The 23,794-nt window shown below is 31.3% G+C and overlaps 1 long non-coding RNA gene across 1 annotated transcript; it reads left to right on the forward strand.

The window, feature by feature from the left end:
• Window positions 1-202: 202 nt before the first annotated feature.
• On the forward strand, window positions 203-17,310 carry LOC143072175 (uncharacterized). The gene is made up of 18 exons (XR_012977064.1): window positions 203-655; window positions 1,419-1,583; window positions 2,332-2,400; window positions 3,164-3,328; window positions 4,077-4,145; window positions 4,909-5,073; window positions 5,822-5,890; window positions 6,654-7,278; window positions 8,027-8,095; window positions 8,859-9,023; window positions 9,772-9,840; window positions 10,604-10,768; window positions 11,517-11,585; window positions 12,349-12,973; window positions 13,722-13,790; window positions 14,554-15,178; window positions 15,927-15,995; window positions 16,759-17,310. It is a non-coding gene; the product is annotated as an uncharacterized LOC143072175 (long non-coding RNA).
• Window positions 17,311-23,794: the final 6,484 nt, after the last annotated feature.

Raw genomic sequence — 23,794 nt, forward strand, 5'->3', positions numbered from 1 at the left:
AGAGATCCGAAAGTAATTTGTTTACTATATTGAAAAAGGCAAGAAACAACTTTTAAATATTATTAAATTGTAAGTAAACATGACACAATATAGTCTTTGTTATGTAATTATCACTTCGGTCTACAGGAATACCTGATAATCAAGGGAGATAACACACTTCCATACGAGTAAAGTGATATCTACATCATCGCATGTGCTTTTATCCAATGATTTGACCCCTGGTCAGTAGATATCATATGCAAAAAAAACAGAAAAAACATGTACATGTTTAAAGAAAATCATGAACTAATATTTTTAATGCACTTGAGCAAAACAATAGATATTGTCATTTCTCAGTGAAAAAGGGGGAGGGTCAAACCTTTTTTAAAACAATATTTCTGCACCTATTCAACTATTAAGCTAGTTAGCTACTACCCATTGCTTCTACAATAAAAGGTTTAAATGAAGGTGACTAAGCCACAAGGGAGAAGCATTTGTCTTTCTTTGTGATTAAACTTTCAAGAATTAGATTTTTCTCTCTCAATAGTACTTATGTATTTAAATCAAATGATAACACAGCCTGAGTAATTTTTTTGTCTTATTTCAGTTCCAGATATATCATTACTTTTTAACCTGAGATGGCAAACTAGAGGTTTTAAAAAGTCCTGAATAACTGGTAAGCATTTTGCTTTATTTGGCAAGCTCTAAATTGTTTATTTATGGTATTTATGCAATTGAAATTACAGTCGGTATGTTAAAAATATGCAAATATGAAAACTGTTGCTATGGTCTTGGTATTAAATGAAAAGGCTTAGTTACAGATCGTTTCGACTCAATATTTCGAGTTAAATCTTGCGGCAACTGTTTCTCACGTAACACTGCAAAATATATTTAGCTCTATTTTGATCTGTCGTTATTTAATGACGCCATAATACATGTGATGTCACAATGTTTCCTTTAAAACCTCATGTGGATTTCTCACTTATAAAAGGTTTTCACTGAAATACATGTTAAAAACATTTTTTCTCAAATAGAATTATGTGAAAGGACAAGTTTTGAAAATTTGCACTATATTGCACTCTAATTATATGAAAAGGATGACTTTCCCAGTAGTTAAGAGTGCTTTCCACAGTTTTAAATACCAGGTTTCCACTAGTAAGAATAATTATTTTGGTGTTGGTTTTTTTATAAAATCTTCATTTTTGCATAATTTCTCTGTCAAAATGCACTTTAAGGCACAAGAAAATTTTATAGAATGCTTTAACAGGGTCTGTGTATTGTAATTAAAGGTTATAATCAGAAGTTGTGTCCTTGTTTTGACTAGTGAAGGTATTCTGGAAGAAATTAATTATACAAACACATTGTATTCAAAATAAATGAATAAAGCGACGAAAGTGTCATTGCCTTATAGTGCTAAAACAACTTTATTTTTTTTTCAGAAATGGACAAAAATACACAGATTTATTCAGATTGTTATACCGATGAAGATCACAAAAAAATATTTGGAAAAATCAGAAGTATGAATTTCAATATAGAAGCTTAATTACAGAAGTTTTCAGGCTGATTTATGGATGATTTCACCTTGTACACCACCGAAAATGATGGTTAGTAGTTTTTTTATTTATACCTAGTTATTATAAATGGTTTAAGATAAATATTATTGATAAAGATCAGCAAAAACTCAATGAAACTTTGCTTTTAAAATGCACTACTGGCACGGGGCTGAGCACTTTTTTTAGGCACAATCATAACTTTGTTTACTTCCGAGAGATCCGAAAGTAATTTGTTTACTATATTGAAAAAGGCAAGAAACAACTTTTAAATATTATTAAATTGTAAGTAAACATGACACAATATAGTCTTTGTTATGTAATTATCACTTCGGTCTACAGGAATACCTGATAATCAAGGGAGATAACACACTTCCATACGAGTAAAGTGATATCTACATCATCGCATGTGCTTTTATCCAATGGTTTGACCCCTGGTCAGTAGATATCATATGCAAAAAAAACAGAAAAAACATGTACATGTTTAAAGAAAATCATGAACTAATATTTTTAATGCACTTGAGCAAAACAATAGATATTGTCATTTCTCAGTGAAAAAGGGGGAGGGTCAAACCTTTTTTAAAACAATATTTCTGCACCTATTCAACTATTAAGCTAGTTAGCTACTACCCATTGCTTCTACAATAAAAGGTTTAAATGAAGGTGACTAAGCCACAAGGGAGAAGCATTTGTCTTTCTTTGTGATTAAACTTTCAAGAATTAGATTTTTCTCTCTCAATAGTACTTATGTATTTAAATCAAATGATAACACAGCCTGAGTAATTTTTTTGTCTTATTTCAGTTCCAGATATATCATTACTTTTTAACCTGAGATGGCAAACTAGAGGTTTTAAAAAGTCCTGAATAACTGGTAAGCATTTTGCTTTATTTGGCAAGCTCTAAATTGTTTATTTATGGTATTTATGCAATTGAAATTACAGTCGGTATGTTAAAAATATGCAAATATGAAAACTGTTGCTATGGTCTTGGTATTAAATGAAAAGGCTTAGTTACAGATCGTTTCGACTCAATATTTCGAGTTAAATCTTGCGGCAACTGTTTCTCACGTAACACTGCAAAATATATTTAGCTCTATTTTGATCTGTCGTTATTTAATGACGCCATAATACATGTGATGTCACAATGTTTCCTTTAAAACCTCATGTGGATTTCTCACTTATAAAAGGTTTTCACTGAAATACATGTTAAAAACATTTTTTCTCAAATAGAATTATGTGAAAGGACAAGTTTTGAAAATTTGCACTATATTGCACTCTAATTATATGAAAAGGATGACTTTCCCAGTAGTTAAGAGTGCTTTCCACAGTTTTAAATACCAGGTTTCCACTAGTAAGAATAATTATTTTGGTGTTGGTTTTTTTATAAAATCTTCATTTTTGCATAATTTCTCTGTCAAAATGCACTTTAAGGCACAAGAAAATTTTATAGAATGCTTTAACAGGGTCTGTGTATTGTAATTAAAGGTTATAATCAGAAGTTGTGTCCTTGTTTTGACTAGTGAAGGTATTCTGGAAGAAATTAATTATACAAACACATTGTATTCAAAATAAATGAATAAAGCGACGAAAGTGTCATTGCCTTATAGTGCTAAAACAACTTTATTTTTTTTTCAGAAATGGACAAAAATACACAGATTTATTCAGATTGTTATACCGATGAAGATCACAAAAAAATATTTGGAAAAATCAGAAGTATGAATTTCAATATAGAAGCTTAATTACAGAAGTTTTCAGGCTGATTTATGGATGATTTCACCTTGTACACCACCGAAAATGATGGTTAGTAGTTTTTTTATTTATACCTAGTTATTATAAATGGTTTAAGATAAATATTATTGATAAAGATCAGCAAAAACTCAATGAAACTTTGCTTTTAAAATGCACTACTGGCACGGGGCTGAGCACTTTTTTTAGGCACAATCATAACTTTGTTTACTTCCGAGAGATCCGAAAGTAATTTGTTTACTATATTGAAAAAGGCAAGAAACAACTTTTAAATATTATTAAATTGTAAGTAAACATGACACAATATAGTCTTTGTTATGTAATTATCACTTCGGTCTACAGGAATACCTGATAATCAAGGGAGATAACACACTTCCATACGAGTAAAGTGATATCTACATCATCGCATGTGCTTTTATCCAATGATTTGACCCCTGGTCAGTAGATATCATATGCAAAAAAAACAGAAAAAACATGTACATGTTTAAAGAAAATCATGAACTAATATTTTTAATGCACTTGAGCAAAACAATAGATATTGTCATTTCTCAGTGAAAAAGGGGGAGGGTCAAACCTTTTTTAAAACAATATTTCTGCACCTATTCAACTATTAAGCTAGTTAGCTACTACCCATTGCTTCTACAATAAAAGGTTTAAATGAAGGTGACTAAGCCACAAGGGAGAAGCATTTGTCTTTCTTTGTGATTAAACTTTCAAGAATTAGATTTTTCTCTCTCAATAGTACTTATGTATTTAAATCAAATGATAACACAGCCTGAGTAATTTTTTTGTCTTATTTCAGTTCCAGATATATCATTACTTTTTAACCTGAGATGGCAAACTAGAGGTTTTAAAAAGTCCTGAATAACTGGTAAGCATTTTGCTTTATTTGGCAAGCTCTAAATTGTTTATTTATGGTATTTATGCAATTGAAATTACAGTCGGTATGTTAAAAATATGCAAATATGAAAACTGTTGCTATGGTCTTGGTATTAAATGAAAAGGCTTAGTTACAGATCGTTTCGACTCAATATTTCGAGTTAAATCTTGCGGCAACTGTTTCTCACGTAACACTGCAAAATATATTTAGCTCTATTTTGATCTGTCGTTATTTAATGACGCCATAATACATGTGATGTCACAATGTTTCCTTTAAAACCTCATGTGGATTTCTCACTTATAAAAGGTTTTCACTGAAATACATGTTAAAAACATTTTTTCTCAAATAGAATTATGTGAAAGGACAAGTTTTGAAAATTTGCACTATATTGCACTCTAATTATATGAAAAGGATGACTTTCCCAGTAGTTAAGAGTGCTTTCCACAGTTTTAAATACCAGGTTTCCACTAGTAAGAATAATTATTTTGGTGTTGGTTTTTTTATAAAATCTTCATTTTTGCATAATTTCTCTGTCAAAATGCACTTTAAGGCACAAGAAAATTTTATAGAATGCTTTAACAGGGTCTGTGTATTGTAATTAAAGGTTATAATCAGAAGTTGTGTCCTTGTTTTGACTAGTGAAGGTATTCTGGAAGAAATTAATTATACAAACACATTGTATTCAAAATAAATGAATAAAGCGACGAAAGTGTCATTGCCTTATAGTGCTAAAACAACTTTATTTTTTTTTCAGAAATGGACAAAAATACACAGATTTATTCAGATTGTTATACCGATGAAGATCACAAAAAAATATTTGGAAAAATCAGAAGTATGAATTTCAATATAGAAGCTTAATTACAGAAGTTTTCAGGCTGATTTATGGATGATTTCACCTTGTACACCACCGAAAATGATGGTTAGTAGTTTTTTTATTTATACCTAGTTATTATAAATGGTTTAAGATAAATATTATTGATAAAGATCAGCAAAAACTCAATGAAACTTTGCTTTTAAAATGCACTACTGGCACGGGGCTGAGCACTTTTTTTAGGCACAATCATAACTTTGTTTACTTCCGAGAGATCCGAAAGTAATTTGTTTACTATATTGAAAAAGGCAAGAAACAACTTTTAAATATTATTAAATTGTAAGTAAACATGACACAATATAGTCTTTGTTATGTAATTATCACTTCGGTCTACAGGAATACCTGATAATCAAGGGAGATAACACACTTCCATACGAGTAAAGTGATATCTACATCATCGCATGTGCTTTTATCCAATGATTTGACCCCTGGTCAGTAGATATCATATGCAAAAAAAACAGAAAAAACATGTACATGTTTAAAGAAAATCATGAACTAATATTTTTAATGCACTTGAGCAAAACAATAGATATTGTCATTTCTCAGTGAAAAAGGGGGAGGGTCAAACCTTTTTTAAAACAATATTTCTGCACCTATTCAACTATTAAGCTAGTTAGCTACTACCCATTGCTTCTACAATAAAAGGTTTAAATGAAGGTGACTAAGCCACAAGGGAGAAGCATTTGTCTTTCTTTGTGATTAAACTTTCAAGAATTAGATTTTTCTCTCTCAATAGTACTTATGTATTTAAATCAAATGATAACACAGCCTGAGTAATTTTTTTGTCTTATTTCAGTTCCAGATATATCATTACTTTTTAACCTGAGATGGCAAACTAGAGGTTTTAAAAAGTCCTGAATAACTGGTAAGCATTTTGCTTTATTTGGCAAGCTCTAAATTGTTTATTTATGGTATTTATGCAATTGAAATTACAGTCGGTATGTTAAAAATATGCAAATATGAAAACTGTTGCTATGGTCTTGGTATTAAATGAAAAGGCTTAGTTACAGATCGTTTCGACTCAATATTTCGAGTTAAATCTTGCGGCAACTGTTTCTCACGTAACACTGCAAAATATATTTAGCTCTATTTTGATCTGTCGTTATTTAATGACGCCATAATACATGTGATGTCACAATGTTTCCTTTAAAACCTCATGTGGATTTCTCACTTATAAAAGGTTTTCACTGAAATACATGTTAAAAACATTTTTTCTCAAATAGAATTATGTGAAAGGACAAGTTTTGAAAATTTGCACTATATTGCACTCTAATTATATGAAAAGGATGACTTTCCCAGTAGTTAAGAGTGCTTTCCACAGTTTTAAATACCAGGTTTCCACTAGTAAGAATAATTATTTTGGTGTTGGTTTTTTTATAAAATCTTCATTTTTGCATAATTTCTCTGTCAAAATGCACTTTAAGGCACAAGAAAATTTTATAGAATGCTTTAACAGGGTCTGTGTATTGTAATTAAAGGTTATAATCAGAAGTTGTGTCCTTGTTTTGACTAGTGAAGGTATTCTGGAAGAAATTAATTATACAAACACATTGTATTCAAAATAAATGAATAAAGCGACGAAAGTGTCATTGCCTTATAGTGCTAAAACAACTTTATTTTTTTTTCAGAAATGGACAAAAATACACAGATTTATTCAGATTGTTATACCGATGAAGATCACAAAAAAATATTTGGAAAAATCAGAAGTATGAATTTCAATATGGGTCAGGATCCCTAATAGACCTTGAGATGAGGAACTCAGATGACGTAATTAAAAAAAAATAGTAGTCCGCCATACAATTGTGGATGCTGTGATTTTAAAAATGGACATAAATGAACAATAAGAACTGTTTTATAGAGCTGGTGTGATGAGAAAAGAAAGATGTAGATTTGACCTGAAATAAATTATTAGAAAGGACAATTTTTTTATTGAATTTTATGATCATAATTTTGGGATTATTTCATGAGGAGAGTGACATTTTTCACCATCTTCCGGGGTCCATCAATTTGCGAAAAAAGTAATCTCACTTGCCACCCCGAAAATTTAACCAGACATGTATAAATGTATCAGCTTCGATATGAGCCATCATACATGTTCAAGTAAACGATATGGACTGAGCAACGGAGGAAAACGTTACCATTACCGCCTATGGAGAATTAATTGTAAATGTATACCCAAATTAGAAGCTTAATTACAGAAGTTTTCAGGCTGATTTATGGATGATTTCACCTTGTACACCACCGAAAATGATGGTTAGTAGTTTTTTTATTTATACCTAGTTATTATAAATGGTTTAAGATAAATATTATTGATAAAGATCAGCAAAAACTCAATGAAACTTTGCTTTTAAAATGCACTACTGGCACGGGGCTGAGCACTTTTTTTAGGCACAATCATAACTTTGTTTACTTCCGAGAGATCCGAAAGTAATTTGTTTACTATATTGAAAAAGGCAAGAAACAACTTTTAAATATTATTAAATTGTAAGTAAACATGACACAATATAGTCTTTGTTATGTAATTATCACTTCGGTCTACAGGAATACCTGATAATCAAGGGAGATAACACACTTCCATACGAGTAAAGTGATATCTACATCATCGCATGTGCTTTTATCCAATGATTTGACCCCTGGTCAGTAGATATCATATGCAAAAAAAACAGAAAAAACATGTACATGTTTAAAGAAAATCATGAACTAATATTTTTAATGCACTTGAGCAAAACAATAGATATTGTCATTTCTCAGTGAAAAAGGGGGAGGGTCAAACCTTTTTTAAAACAATATTTCTGCACCTATTCAACTATTAAGCTAGTTAGCTACTACCCATTGCTTCTACAATAAAAGGTTTAAATGAAGGTGACTAAGCCACAAGGGAGAAGCATTTGTCTTTCTTTGTGATTAAACTTTCAAGAATTAGATTTTTCTCTCTCAATAGTACTTATGTATTTAAATCAAATGATAACACAGCCTGAGTAATTTTTTTGTCTTATTTCAGTTCCAGATATATCATTACTTTTTAACCTGAGATGGCAAACTAGAGGTTTTAAAAAGTCCTGAATAACTGGTAAGCATTTTGCTTTATTTGGCAAGCTCTAAATTGTTTATTTATGGTATTTATGCAATTGAAATTACAGTCGGTATGTTAAAAATATGCAAATATGAAAACTGTTGCTATGGTCTTGGTATTAAATGAAAAGGCTTAGTTACAGATCGTTTCGACTCAATATTTCGAGTTAAATCTTGCGGCAACTGTTTCTCACGTAACACTGCAAAATATATTTAGCTCTATTTTGATCTGTCGTTATTTAATGACGCCATAATACATGTGATGTCACAATGTTTCCTTTAAAACCTCATGTGGATTTCTCACTTATAAAAGGTTTTCACTGAAATACATGTTAAAAACATTTTTTCTCAAATAGAATTATGTGAAAGGACAAGTTTTGAAAATTTGCACTATATTGCACTCTAATTATATGAAAAGGATGACTTTCCCAGTAGTTAAGAGTGCTTTCCACAGTTTTAAATACCAGGTTTCCACTAGTAAGAATAATTATTTTGGTGTTGGTTTTTTTATAAAATCTTCATTTTTGCATAATTTCTCTGTCAAAATGCACTTTAAGGCACAAGAAAATTTTATAGAATGCTTTAACAGGGTCTGTGTATTGTAATTAAAGGTTATAATCAGAAGTTGTGTCCTTGTTTTGACTAGTGAAGGTATTCTGGAAGAAATTAATTATACAAACACATTGTATTCAAAATAAATGAATAAAGCGACGAAAGTGTCATTGCCTTATAGTGCTAAAACAACTTTATTTTTTTTTCAGAAATGGACAAAAATACACAGATTTATTCAGATTGTTATACCGATGAAGATCACAAAAAAATATTTGGAAAAATCAGAAGTATGAATTTCAATATAGAAGCTTAATTACAGAAGTTTTCAGGCTGATTTATGGATGATTTCACCTTGTACACCACCGAAAATGATGGTTAGTAGTTTTTTTATTTATACCTAGTTATTATAAATGGTTTAAGATAAATATTATTGATAAAGATCAGCAAAAACTCAATGAAACTTTGCTTTTAAAATGCACTACTGGCACGGGGCTGAGCACTTTTTTTAGGCACAATCATAACTTTGTTTACTTCCGAGAGATCCGAAAGTAATTTGTTTACTATATTGAAAAAGGCAAGAAACAACTTTTAAATATTATTAAATTGTAAGTAAACATGACACAATATAGTCTTTGTTATGTAATTATCACTTCGGTCTACAGGAATACCTGATAATCAAGGGAGATAACACACTTCCATACGAGTAAAGTGATATCTACATCATCGCATGTGCTTTTATCCAATGATTTGACCCCTGGTCAGTAGATATCATATGCAAAAAAAACAGAAAAAACATGTACATGTTTAAAGAAAATCATGAACTAATATTTTTAATGCACTTGAGCAAAACAATAGATATTGTCATTTCTCAGTGAAAAAGGGGGAGGGTCAAACCTTTTTTAAAACAATATTTCTGCACCTATTCAACTATTAAGCTAGTTAGCTACTACCCATTGCTTCTACAATAAAAGGTTTAAATGAAGGTGACTAAGCCACAAGGGAGAAGCATTTGTCTTTCTTTGTGATTAAACTTTCAAGAATTAGATTTTTCTCTCTCAATAGTACTTATGTATTTAAATCAAATGATAACACAGCCTGAGTAATTTTTTTGTCTTATTTCAGTTCCAGATATATCATTACTTTTTAACCTGAGATGGCAAACTAGAGGTTTTAAAAAGTCCTGAATAACTGGTAAGCATTTTGCTTTATTTGGCAAGCTCTAAATTGTTTATTTATGGTATTTATGCAATTGAAATTACAGTCGGTATGTTAAAAATATGCAAATATGAAAACTGTTGCTATGGTCTTGGTATTAAATGAAAAGGCTTAGTTACAGATCGTTTCGACTCAATATTTCGAGTTAAATCTTGCGGCAACTGTTTCTCACGTAACACTGCAAAATATATTTAGCTCTATTTTGATCTGTCGTTATTTAATGACGCCATAATACATGTGATGTCACAATGTTTCCTTTAAAACCTCATGTGGATTTCTCACTTATAAAAGGTTTTCACTGAAATACATGTTAAAAACATTTTTTCTCAAATAGAATTATGTGAAAGGACAAGTTTTGAAAATTTGCACTATATTGCACTCTAATTATATGAAAAGGATGACTTTCCCAGTAGTTAAGAGTGCTTTCCACAGTTTTAAATACCAGGTTTCCACTAGTAAGAATAATTATTTTGGTGTTGGTTTTTTTATAAAATCTTCATTTTTGCATAATTTCTCTGTCAAAATGCACTTTAAGGCACAAGAAAATTTTATAGAATGCTTTAACAGGGTCTGTGTATTGTAATTAAAGGTTATAATCAGAAGTTGTGTCCTTGTTTTGACTAGTGAAGGTATTCTGGAAGAAATTAATTATACAAACACATTGTATTCAAAATAAATGAATAAAGCGACGAAAGTGTCATTGCCTTATAGTGCTAAAACAACTTTATTTTTTTTTCAGAAATGGACAAAAATACACAGATTTATTCAGATTGTTATACCGATGAAGATCACAAAAAAATATTTGGAAAAATCAGAAGTATGAATTTCAATATAGAAGCTTAATTACAGAAGTTTTCAGGCTGATTTATGGATGATTTCACCTTGTACACCACCGAAAATGATGGTTAGTAGTTTTTTTATTTATACCTAGTTATTATAAATGGTTTAAGATAAATATTATTGATAAAGATCAGCAAAAACTCAATGAAACTTTGCTTTTAAAATGCACTACTGGCACGGGGCTGAGCACTTTTTTTAGGCACAATCATAACTTTGTTTACTTCCGAGAGATCCGAAAGTAATTTGTTTACTATATTGAAAAAGGCAAGAAACAACTTTTAAATATTATTAAATTGTAAGTAAACATGACACAATATAGTCTTTGTTATGTAATTATCACTTCGGTCTACAGGAATACCTGATAATCAAGGGAGATAACACACTTCCATACGAGTAAAGTGATATCTACATCATCGCATGTGCTTTTATCCAATGATTTGACCCCTGGTCAGTAGATATCATATGCAAAAAAAACAGAAAAAACATGTACATGTTTAAAGAAAATCATGAACTAATATTTTTAATGCACTTGAGCAAAACAATAGATATTGTCATTTCTCAGTGAAAAAGGGGGAGGGTCAAACCTTTTTTAAAACAATATTTCTGCACCTATTCAACTATTAAGCTAGTTAGCTACTACCCATTGCTTCTACAATAAAAGGTTTAAATGAAGGTGACTAAGCCACAAGGGAGAAGCATTTGTCTTTCTTTGTGATTAAACTTTCAAGAATTAGATTTTTCTCTCTCAATAGTACTTATGTATTTAAATCAAATGATAACACAGCCTGAGTAATTTTTTTGTCTTATTTCAGTTCCAGATATATCATTACTTTTTAACCTGAGATGGCAAACTAGAGGTTTTAAAAAGTCCTGAATAACTGGTAAGCATTTTGCTTTATTTGGCAAGCTCTAAATTGTTTATTTATGGTATTTATGCAATTGAAATTACAGTCGGTATGTTAAAAATATGCAAATATGAAAACTGTTGCTATGGTCTTGGTATTAAATGAAAAGGCTTAGTTACAGATCGTTTCGACTCAATATTTCGAGTTAAATCTTGCGGCAACTGTTTCTCACGTAACACTGCAAAATATATTTAGCTCTATTTTGATCTGTCGTTATTTAATGACGCCATAATACATGTGATGTCACAATGTTTCCTTTAAAACCTCATGTGGATTTCTCACTTATAAAAGGTTTTCACTGAAATACATGTTAAAAACATTTTTTCTCAAATAGAATTATGTGAAAGGACAAGTTTTGAAAATTTGCACTATATTGCACTCTAATTATATGAAAAGGATGACTTTCCCAGTAGTTAAGAGTGCTTTCCACAGTTTTAAATACCAGGTTTCCACTAGTAAGAATAATTATTTTGGTGTTGGTTTTTTTATAAAATCTTCATTTTTGCATAATTTCTCTGTCAAAATGCACTTTAAGGCACAAGAAAATTTTATAGAATGCTTTAACAGGGTCTGTGTATTGTAATTAAAGGTTATAATCAGAAGTTGTGTCCTTGTTTTGACTAGTGAAGGTATTCTGGAAGAAATTAATTATACAAACACATTGTATTCAAAATAAATGAATAAAGCGACGAAAGTGTCATTGCCTTATAGTGCTAAAACAACTTTATTTTTTTTTCAGAAATGGACAAAAATACACAGATTTATTCAGATTGTTATACCGATGAAGATCACAAAAAAATATTTGGAAAAATCAGAAGTATGAATTTCAATATGGGTCAGGATCCCTAATAGACCTTGAGATGAGGAACTCAGATGACGTAATTAAAAAAAAATAGTAGTCCGCCATACAATTGTGGATGCTGTGATTTTAAAAATGGACATAAATGAACAATAAGAACTGTTTTATAGAGCTGGTGTGATGAGAAAAGAAAGATGTAGATTTGACCTGAAATAAATTATTAGAAAGGACAATTTTTTTATTGAATTTTATGATCATAATTTTGGGATTATTTCATGAGGAGAGTGACATTTTTCACCATCTTCCGGGGTCCATCAATTTGCGAAAAAAGTAATCTCACTTGCCACCCCGAAAATTTAACCAGACATGTATAAATGTATCAGCTTCGATATGAGCCATCATACATGTTCAAGTAAACGATATGGACTGAGCAACGGAGGAAAACGTTACCATTACCGCCTATGGAGAATTAATTGTAAATGTATACCCAAATTAGAAGCTTAATTACAGAAGTTTTCAGGCTGATTTATGGATGATTTCACCTTGTACACCACCGAAAATGATGGTTAGTAGTTTTTTTATTTATACCTAGTTATTATAAATGGTTTAAGATAAATATTATTGATAAAGATCAGCAAAAACTCAATGAAACTTTGCTTTTAAAATGCACTACTGGCACGGGGCTGAGCACTTTTTTTAGGCACAATCATAACTTTGTTTACTTCCGAGAGATCCGAAAGTAATTTGTTTACTATATTGAAAAAGGCAAGAAACAACTTTTAAATATTATTAAATTGTAAGTAAACATGACACAATATAGTCTTTGTTATGTAATTATCACTTCGGTCTACAGGAATACCTGATAATCAAGGGAGATAACACACTTCCATACGAGTAAAGTGATATCTACATCATCGCATGTGCTTTTATCCAATGATTTGACCCCTGGTCAGTAGATATCATATGCAAAAAAAACAGAAAAAACATGTACATGTTTAAAGAAAATCATGAACTAATATTTTTAATGCACTTGAGCAAAACAATAGATATTGTCATTTCTCAGTGAAAAAGGGGGAGGGTTAAACCTTTTTTAAAACAATATTTCTGCACCTATTCAACTATTAAGCTAGTTAGCTACTACCCATTGCTTCTACAATAAAAGGTTTAAATGAAGGTGACTAAGCCACAAGGGAGAAGCATTTGTCTTTCTTTGTGATTAAACTTTCAAGAATTAGATTTTTCTCTCTCAATAGTACTTATGTATTTAAATCAAATGATAACACAGCCTGAGTAATTTTTTTGTCTTATTTCAGTTCCAGATATATCATTACTTTTTAACCTGAGATGGCAAACTAGAGGTTTTAAAAAGTCCTGAATAACTGGTAAGCATTTTGCTTTATTTGGCAAGCTCTAAATTGTTTATTTATGGTATTTATGCAATTGAAATTACAGTCGGTATGTTAAAAATATGCAAATATGAAAACTGTTGCTATGGTCTTGGTATTAAATGAAAAGGCTTAGTTACAGATCGTTTCGACTCAATATTTCGAGTTAAATCTTGCGGCAACTGTTTCTCACGTAACACTGCAAAATATATTTAGCTCTATTTTGATCTGTCGTTATTTAATGACGCCATAATACATGTGATGTCACAATGTTTCCTTTAAAACCTCATGTGGATTTCTCACTTATAAAAGGTTTTCACTGAAATACATGTTAAAAACATTTTTTCTCAAATAGAATTATGTGAAAGGACAAGTTTTGAAAATTTGCACTATATTGCACTCTAATTATATGAAAAGGATGACTTTCCCAGTAGTTAAGAGTGCTTTCCACAGTTTTAAATACCAGGTTTCCACTAGTAAGAATAATTATTTTGGTGTTGGTTTTTTTATAAAATCTTCATTTTTGCATAATTTCTCTGTCAAAATGCACTTTAAGGCACAAGAAAATTTTATAGAATGCTTTAACAGGGTCTGTGTATTGTAATTAAAGGTTATAATCAGAAGTTGTGTCCTTGTTTTGACTAGTGAAGGTATTCTGGAAGAAATTAATTATACAAACACATTGTATTCAAAATAAATGAATAAAGCGACGAAAGTGTCATTGCCTTATAGTGCTAAAACAACTTTATTTTTTTTTCAGAAATGGACAAAAATACACAGATTTATTCAGATTGTTATACCGATGAAGATCACAAAAAAATATTTGGAAAAATCAGAAGTATGAATTTCAATATGGGTCAGGATCCCTAATAGACCTTGAGATGAGGAACTCAGATGACGTAATTAAAAAAAAATAGTAGTCCGCCATACAATTGTGGATGCTGTGATTTTAAAAATGGACATAAATGAACAATAAGAACTGTTTTATAGAGCTGGTGTGATGAGAAAAGAAAGATGTAGATTTGACCTGAAATAAATTATTAGAAAGGACAATTTTTTTATTGAATTTTATGATCATAATTTTGGGATTATTTCATGAGGAGAGTGACATTTTTCACCATCTTCCGGGGTCCATCAATTTGCGAAAAAAGTAATCTCACTTGCCATCCCGAAAATTTAACCAGACATGTATAAATGTATCAGCTTCGATATGAGCCATCATACATGTTCAAGTAAACGATATGGACTGAGCAACGGAGGAAAACGTTACCATTACCGCCTATGGAGAATTAATTGTAAATGTATACCCAAATTAGAAGCTTAATTACAGAAGTTTTCAGGCTGATTTATGGATGATTTCACCTTGTACACCACCGAAAATGATGGTTAGTAGTTTTTTTATTTATACCTAGTTATTATAAATGGTTTAAGATAAATATTATTGATAAAGATCAGCAAAAACTCAATGAAACTTTGCTTTTAAAATGCACTACTGGCACGGGGCTGAGCACTTTTTTTAGGCACAATCATAACTTTGTTTACTTCCGAGAGATCCGAAAGTAATTTGTTTACTATATTGAAAAAGGCAAGAAACAACTTTTAAATATTATTAAATTGTAAGTAAACATGACACAATATAGTCTTTGTTATGTAATTATCACTTCGGTCTACAGGAATACCTGATAATCAAGGGAGATAACACACTTCCATACGAGTAAAGTGATATCTACATCATCGCATGTGCTTTTATCCAATGATTTGACCCCTGGTCAGTAGATATCATATGCAAAAAAAACAGAAAAAACATGTACATGTTTAAAGAAAATCATGAACTAATATTTTTAATGCACTTGAGCAAAACAATAGATATTGTCATTTCTCAGTGAAAAAGGGGGAGGGTCAAACCTTTTTTAAAACAATATTTCTGCACCTATTCAACTATTAAGCTAGTTAGCTACTACCCATTGCTTCTACAATAAAAGGTTTAAATGAAGGTGACTAAGCCACAAGGGAGAAGCATTTGTCTTTCTTTGTGATTAAACTTTCAAGAATTAGATTTTTCTCTCTCAATAGTACTTATGTATTTAAATCAAATGATAACACAGCCTGAGTAATTTTTTTGTCTTATTTCAGTTCCAGATATATCATTACTTTTTAACCTGAGATGGCAAACTAGAGGTTTTAAAAAGTCCTGAATAACTGGTAAGCATTTTGCTTTATTTGGCAAGCTCTAAATTGTTTATTTATGGTATTTATGCAATTGAAATTACAGTCGGTATGTTAAAAATATGCAAATATGAAAACTGTTGCTATGGTCTTGGTATTAAATGAAAAGGCTTAGTTACAGATCGTTTCGACTCAATATTTCGAGTTAAATCTTGCGGCAACTGTTTCTCACGTAACACTGCAAAATATATTTAGCTCTATTTTGATCTGTCGTTATTTAATGACGCCATAATACATGTGATGTCACAATGTTTCCTTTAAAACCTCATGTGGATTTCTCACTTATAAAAGGTTTTCACTGAAATACATGTTAAAAACATTTTTTCTCAAATAGAATTATGTGAAAGGACAAGTTTTGAAAATTTGCACTATATTGCACTCTAATTATATGAAAAGGATGACTTTCCCAGTAGTTAAGAGTGCTTTCCACAGTTTTAAATACCAGGTTTCCACTAGTAAGAATAATTATTTTGGTGTTGGTTTTTTTATAAAATCTTCATTTTTGCATAATTTCTCTGTCAAAATGCACTTTAAGGCACAAGAAAATTTTATAGAATGCTTTAACAGGGTCTGTGTATTGTAATTAAAGGTTATAATCAGAAGTTGTGTCCTTGTTTTGACTAGTGAAGGTATTCTGGAAGAAATTAATTATACAAACACATTGTATTCAAAATAAATGAATAAAGCGACGAAAGTGTCATTGCCTTATAGTGCTAAAACAACTTTATTTTTTTTTCAGAAATGGACAAAAATACACAGATTTATTCAGATTGTTATACCGATGAAGATCACAAAAAAATATTTGGAAAAATCAGAAGTATGAATTTCAATATGGGTCAGGATCCCTAATAGACCTTGAGATGAGGAACTCAGATGACGTAATTAAAAAAAAATAGTAGTCCGCCATACAATTGTGGATGCTGTGATTTTAAAAATGGACATAAATGAACAATAAGAACTGTTTTATAGAGCTGGTGTGATGAGAAAAGAAAGATGTAGATTTGACCTGAAATAAATTATTAGAAAGGACAATTTTTTTATTGAATTTTATGATCATAATTTTGGGATTATTTCATGAGGAGAGTGACATTTTTCACCATCTTCCGGGGTCCATCAATTTGCGAAAAAAAGTAATCTCACTTGCCACCCCGAAAATTTAACCAGACATGTATAAATGTATCAGCTTCGATATGAGCCATCATACATGTTCAAGTAAACGATATGGACTGAGCAACGGAGGAAAACGTTACCATTACCGCCTATGGAGAATTAATTGTAAATGTATACCCAAGTGTAATGTATTACACTAAAATCTAAGCATTCAAGTAAGCGAAGCAACGCCACTAAGTTCAGTACAAACAGGTATAAATATAATGTCGAAAGGTTGGTTCTTAATCCAAAGCTGGTGTTTTATTTGCTGCACGGTCACAAAACGTTGCAACAAATCTGTTTGGGGTTAGGTAGGGCACTGAGATTGTTTCAAGGCAAAATTGTGTCTCAAACCATCTTATCTATATTTTCCAGCGGCTTTCAAATTTACCGTATATTTTCAGGTTTACATATGTGGAATATTCCTCTTATGTATAATGTCATTTGTGATTTTGTTATCGTCCTGAATGTGTATGCAAAATTTGTAAACCATCGTTAAGCAGACAGTAATCACTCATATTTTCAGAATTTGTGGACGTAAGGTCTATTTCTTATCAGCAATGCCTTCACCCGGATTTGTGAATAAATTATTACTGCAAAACATGGAGTTTGATTTCTTTAGATGTTTAACAACTCTGTTGGCATACTCGGAGTGATAAGATTGATTATCATAGAAGAGACCTTCGTTCCTATGTGCAATGGAAATTATGTTTCAGCTTAACTTATTGAATACTAATAATTCAGCCTATTTCAACGCAACGATGAATTTTGAATTTTAGAATAAATATCATTTCTTTTCATTTATGATATGCATCAAAGTCCTACTGTGTTATAAAATGCAAGAAACAAAGTTAATAGAAGTTATGAATATTATAGCAAGGTTAATTTTATAACTTTTTTTTATCTAATAGGTATCTTATAAATAGATTGAAAAGATATCGTATTAACTTTATAGACATAAGAAGGAAAATGTCAATAATATGCATTTCTTTCGCTTGCCTGAGGGAAATATGAAGATGTGTTTACCCAGGAATATTCATATTTCATGATGGCGTAACCCGAGGGAAATGAAAAAAAAATTAAGGGTAAGTTAATCTTCATATCTTCCGAAGTCAAATGAAACGAATGTTTTATTCAACTGCATATTCTTTGTTTAATATCTGAACAAAAAAAAATAGTTTGCATACATTTTCTTTTCTTATCAGCTTGTTTTTATAACTAAATAATTTAATTTTGGATGTAACGCGTCTTCTAATTGGCTGACATTATTTTGTTATGAGCCCATAGACATAATTTAGTCATGAGACTGTGACGTCATCAACGTTTTTTCATGGTTTTCTACGGTTTAAAATGGAATTTAGAATTAAATTATAAGAAATGACTGTAATATGTTTTCTGTCTATTCGAAATAACATAAAAAATGTGGTGCACACTGTTAAATAACCCGCTACGCGCGTTATTCAGTGTGCACCAAATTTTTTATGTTATTTCTTCATAGACAGAAAAAATATTGTAATATACATGATAAATGAAATTGTCTTATTGCATTTTTAATCATTTTGCTATAAAAAAAATCGAAAAGTTGAAGAATTGAAAAACCGGTTCAGCACGAGTGGACCACGTTAGAAATTTCATCTGATAACCCTTTCGAAGCACCTGAGATCGCGTCTTTTTAAGGTGTTTGTGTTTGTCAGTTCATATCCCTCGATGTTCAGTTCCTAAACGACTCAATTCACAATATTCTTTCTATTATGTGAAATAGAATCAACAAGTAAATTTATAAAAATATAGATTGCATAGAAATTTGAAACATTGAACAATGACAGTATTTACAAAGGACCACTAAATGTGTGAATGTTATTAAAAAAATGTTTATTAGAACATGTAGAAACAATCTGAAAATCTTGATTTCAAAAAGATTAAAACAGGTTACATTACTCATTTGACATCAGAAACCATTAAATTAATAACACACAACACAATAGCCAAAGGGAGATAAGCAAAAAACAAATATCAGTCAACATAAAACTACACAGAATTATAAAATGGACAATTATCACTTATATTTTCAAATATATCCTTTTGTATGTTTGTAAAAAATTCATAACAGGAAGTCCCTAATCAAATGACAAAATCAAAATATCAAGCAAACCAAACTAATAAACAACAACTGTCAGATTTCTGACTTGGTTCCAGCATTTTCTTATGTACATCTAGACAATGGTTGATTAAACCTGGTTTGATAGCTAGCTCACTTGTATGACAGTCATATAAAATTCCATTATATTTAAAACGATATGTGAACAAAACAAACAGACATATTAATTTGTAAAAATGTTAAAAATAGGGGTAAATGCAACAGTTAATGTTGTGTTTCCGTCAGTCACATGTTCAAAGTCCTTGATCTGATTTTCATGGTTCAGTGACTACTTGAAAAAAAAGTTAAATTTTTAGCTCACCTGGCCCGAAGGGCCGAGTGAGCTTTTCTCATCACTTGGCGTCCGGCGTCCGGCGTCCGTCGTCCGTCGTCTGTCGTCGTCCGTCGTCCGGCGTCGTTAACTTTTACAAAAATCTTCTCCTCTGAAACTACTGGGCCAAATCAAACCAAACTTGGCCACAATCATCATTGGGGTATCTAGTTTAAAAAATGTGTGGCGTGACCCGGTCAACCAACCAAGATGGCCGCCACGGCTAAAAATAGAACATAGGGGTAAAATGCAGTTTTTGGCTTATAACTCAAAAACCAAAGCATTTAGAGCAAATCTGACATGGGATAAAAATGTTCATCAGGTCAAGATCTATCTGCCCTGAAATTTTCAGATGAATCGGTCAATCGGTTGTTGGGTTGCTGCCCCTGAATTGGTAATTTTGAGGAAATTTTGCTGTTTTTGGTTATTATCTTGAATATTATTATAGATAGAGATAAACTGTAAACAGCAATAATGTTCAGCAAAGTAAGATCTACAAATAAGTCAACATGACCAAAATGGTCAGTTGACCCGTTTAGGAGTTATTGCCCTTTATAGTCAATTTTTAACCATTTTTCGTTAATTAAAGTAATCTTTTACAAAAATCTTCTCCTCTGAAACTACTGGGCCAAATTAATCCAAACTTGGCCACAATCATCTTTGGGGTAGCTAGTTTAAAAAATGTGTGGCGTGACCTGGTCAACCAACCAAGATGGCCGCCACGGCTAAAAATAGAACAAAGGGGTAAAATGCAGTTTTTGGCTTATAACTCAAAAACCAAAGCATTTTGAGGAAATCTGACATGGGATAAAAATGTTCATCAGGTCAAGATCTATCTGCCCTGAAATTTTCAGATGAATCGGTCAATCGGTTGTTGGGTTGCTGCCCCTGAATTGGTAATTTTGAGGAAATTTTGGTGTTTTTGGTTATTATCTTGAATATTATTATAGATAGAGATAAACTGTAAACAGCAATAATGTTCAGCAAAGTAAGATCTACAAATAAGTCAACATGACCAAAATGGTCAGTTGACCCGTTTAGGAGTTATTGCCCTTTATAGTCAATTTTTAACCATTTTTCGTAAATTAAAGTAATCTTTTACAAAAATCTTCTCCTCTGAAACTACTGGGCCAAATTAATCCAAACTTGGCCACAATCATCTTTGGGGTATCTAGTTTAAAAAATGTGTGGCGTGACCTGGTCAACCAACCAAGATGGCCGCCACCGCTAAAAATAGAACATAGGGGTAAAATGCAGTTTTTGGCTTATAACTCAAAAAACCAAAGCATTTTGAGGAAATCTGACATGGGATAAAAATGTTTATCAGGTCAAGATCCATCTGCCCTGAAATTTTCAGATGAATCGGTCAATCGGTTGTTGGGTTGCTGCCCCTGAATTGGTAATTTTGAGGAAATTTTGCTGTTTTTGGTTATTATCTTGAATATTATTATAGATAGAGATAAATTGTAAACAGCAATAATGTTCAGCAAAGTAAGATCTACAAATAAGTCAACATGACCAAAATGGTCAGTTGACCCCTTTAGGAGTTATTGCCCTTTATAGTCAATCTTTAACCATTTTTCATAAATCTAAGTAATCTTTTACAAAATCTCCACTGAAACTACTAGGCCACAATCATCTTTGGGGTATCTAGTTTGAAAAATGTGTCCGATGACCTGGCCATTCAACCAAGATGGCCGCCACGGCTAAAAATAGAACATAGGGGTAAAATGCAGTTTTTGGCTTATAACTATGAAACCAAGGCATCTAGAGCAAATCTGACAAGAAGTTAAATTGTTAATCAAGTCAATATCTATCTGCCCTGAATTTTTCAGATGAATTGGACAACTGGTTGTTGGGTTGCTGCCCTCCAATTGGTAATTTTTAAAGAAATTTTGCCGTTTTTGGTTATCTTGAATACTATTATAGATAGCGATAAACTGTAAACAGCAATAATGTTCAGCAAAGTAAGATCTACAAATAAGTCAACATGACCTAAATGGTCAATTGACCCCTTAAGGAGTTATTGTCCTTTATAGTCAATTTTTAACAATTTTCATTAATTTGGTAAATTTATGTAAATTTTTACCAAATATAGTTCTCTGTTACTAATGGGCAAAGTTCATTATAGATATAATTGTAAGAAGCAAAATCGTTCAGTAAAGTAAGAACTTCAAACACATCACCATCACCAAAATAGAATTTTGTCATGAATCCATTTGTGTCCTTTGTTTAATATGCACATAGACCAAGGTGAGCGACACAGGCTCTTTAGAGCTTCTAGTTTTGTAATGTTAAATTCTCTCTTATTATAAGGAATAGGATAACTATATTTGGTATGTGTGTACCTTGCAAGGTCTTCATGTACGTCAGTTTTTCACTTGACCTCGACCTCATTTCATGGATTAGTGAACAAGGTCATGTTTTGGTGGTCAAGTCCATATCTCAGATACTATAAGCAATAGGTCTAGTATGTTCGGTGTATGGAAGCACTGTAAGGTGTACATGTCCAACTGGCAGGCGTCATCTGACCTTGACCTCATTTTCATGGTTCATTGGTTATAGTTAAGTTTTTGTGTTTTGGTCTGTTTTTCTTATACTGTACAATAGGTCTTCTATATTTGGTCAATGTTTAGTTTTCTTGGTTAATGTTAAGTTTATGTGACAGTTGTAATACAGCTCTATATTTAGGACAATCAACATAATATCAATGATTTGTAAAGAAGGCAAGACATTTCAGTGTGTGCACTCTTGTTATCATATTAACTATAAAACAAACTTATATATAAACACACATTTACCAGACACAGTACCACAATGACAGAATGTATAGAGCCACATCACATGCAAGAAAGAAACACAAAAGGCACTCTGACAAAGAAACTGCATGTTTATCAAATTCTAATAAACTCGCAAAATAATGACCATGCATGTACAAAACCTTCATCATATTTTTAGGGATCTGCAAAGAAATGTTTCCAGATATATTTGTAATCATGCTTCATGTCAGCATACTAAAATGTGTGACAGAAAATTTAAAATGATAAACATAAATGTTGCATGTACAAAATACAAAGACACGTTGTATTGTACAGCAAATTCACACTCGTATAATAGTCATACTCGGGAATAGTTCATGTTCGGGTCTCAGCAGACGTCTCTTTCCTTTTATATGATATCACAAGTTTAAAAAATCAATCCATGTTATATGTTATACATGTTATACATTAATCAATCCATGTTATACATTAACCAAGAAAACTAAACATTGACCAAATATAGAAGACCTATTGTACAGTATAAGAAAAACAGACCAAAACACAAAAACTTAACTATAACCAATGAACCATGAAAATGAGGTCAAGGTCATTAATTGGAATGAGTGTCGTAATATCATCCACGACTCACTCCATACTTACTGTATGAAATGGATAAAACGGGAAAAAGCTGACAAAAAATCTTTGGACTCTTTTTTTTATACGACCGCAAAATTTGAAAAATTTTTCGTCGTATATTGCTATCACGTTGGCGTCGTCGTCGTCGTCGTCGTCGTCGTCCGAATACTTTTAGTTTTCGCACTCTAACTTTAGTAAAAGTGAATGGAAATCTATGAAATTTTAACACAAGGTTTATGACCACAAAAGGAAGGTTGGTATTGATTTTGGGAGTTTTGGTCCCAACATTTTAGGAATTAGGGGCCAAAAAGGGCCCAAATAAGCATTTTCTTGGTTTTCGCACTATAACTTTAGTTTAAGTTAATAGAAATCTATGAAATTTTGACACAAGGTTTATGACCACAAAAGAACGGTTGGGATTGATTTTGGGAGTTTTGGTTTCAACAATTTAGTAATTAGGGGCCAAAAAAGGGCCCAAATAAGCATTATTCTTGGTTTTCACACAATAACTTTAGTTTAAGTAAATAGAAATCAATGAAATTTAAACACAATGTTAATGACTACAAAAGGAAGGTTGGTATTGATTTTGGGAGTTTAGGTCCCAACAGTTTAGGAATTAGGGGCCAAAAAGGGACCCAAATAAGCATTTTTCTTGGTTTTCGCACCATAACGTTAGTATAAGTAAATAGAAATCTATGAAATTTAAACACAAGGTTTATGACCATAAAAGGAAGGTTGGTATTGATTTTGGGAGTTTTGGTCC

Source organism: Mytilus galloprovincialis, chromosome 4, assembly GCF_965363235.1.
Source record: "Mytilus galloprovincialis chromosome 4, xbMytGall1.hap1.1, whole genome shotgun sequence".
Lineage (NCBI taxonomy): Eukaryota > Metazoa > Mollusca > Bivalvia > Mytilida > Mytilidae > Mytilus > Mytilus galloprovincialis.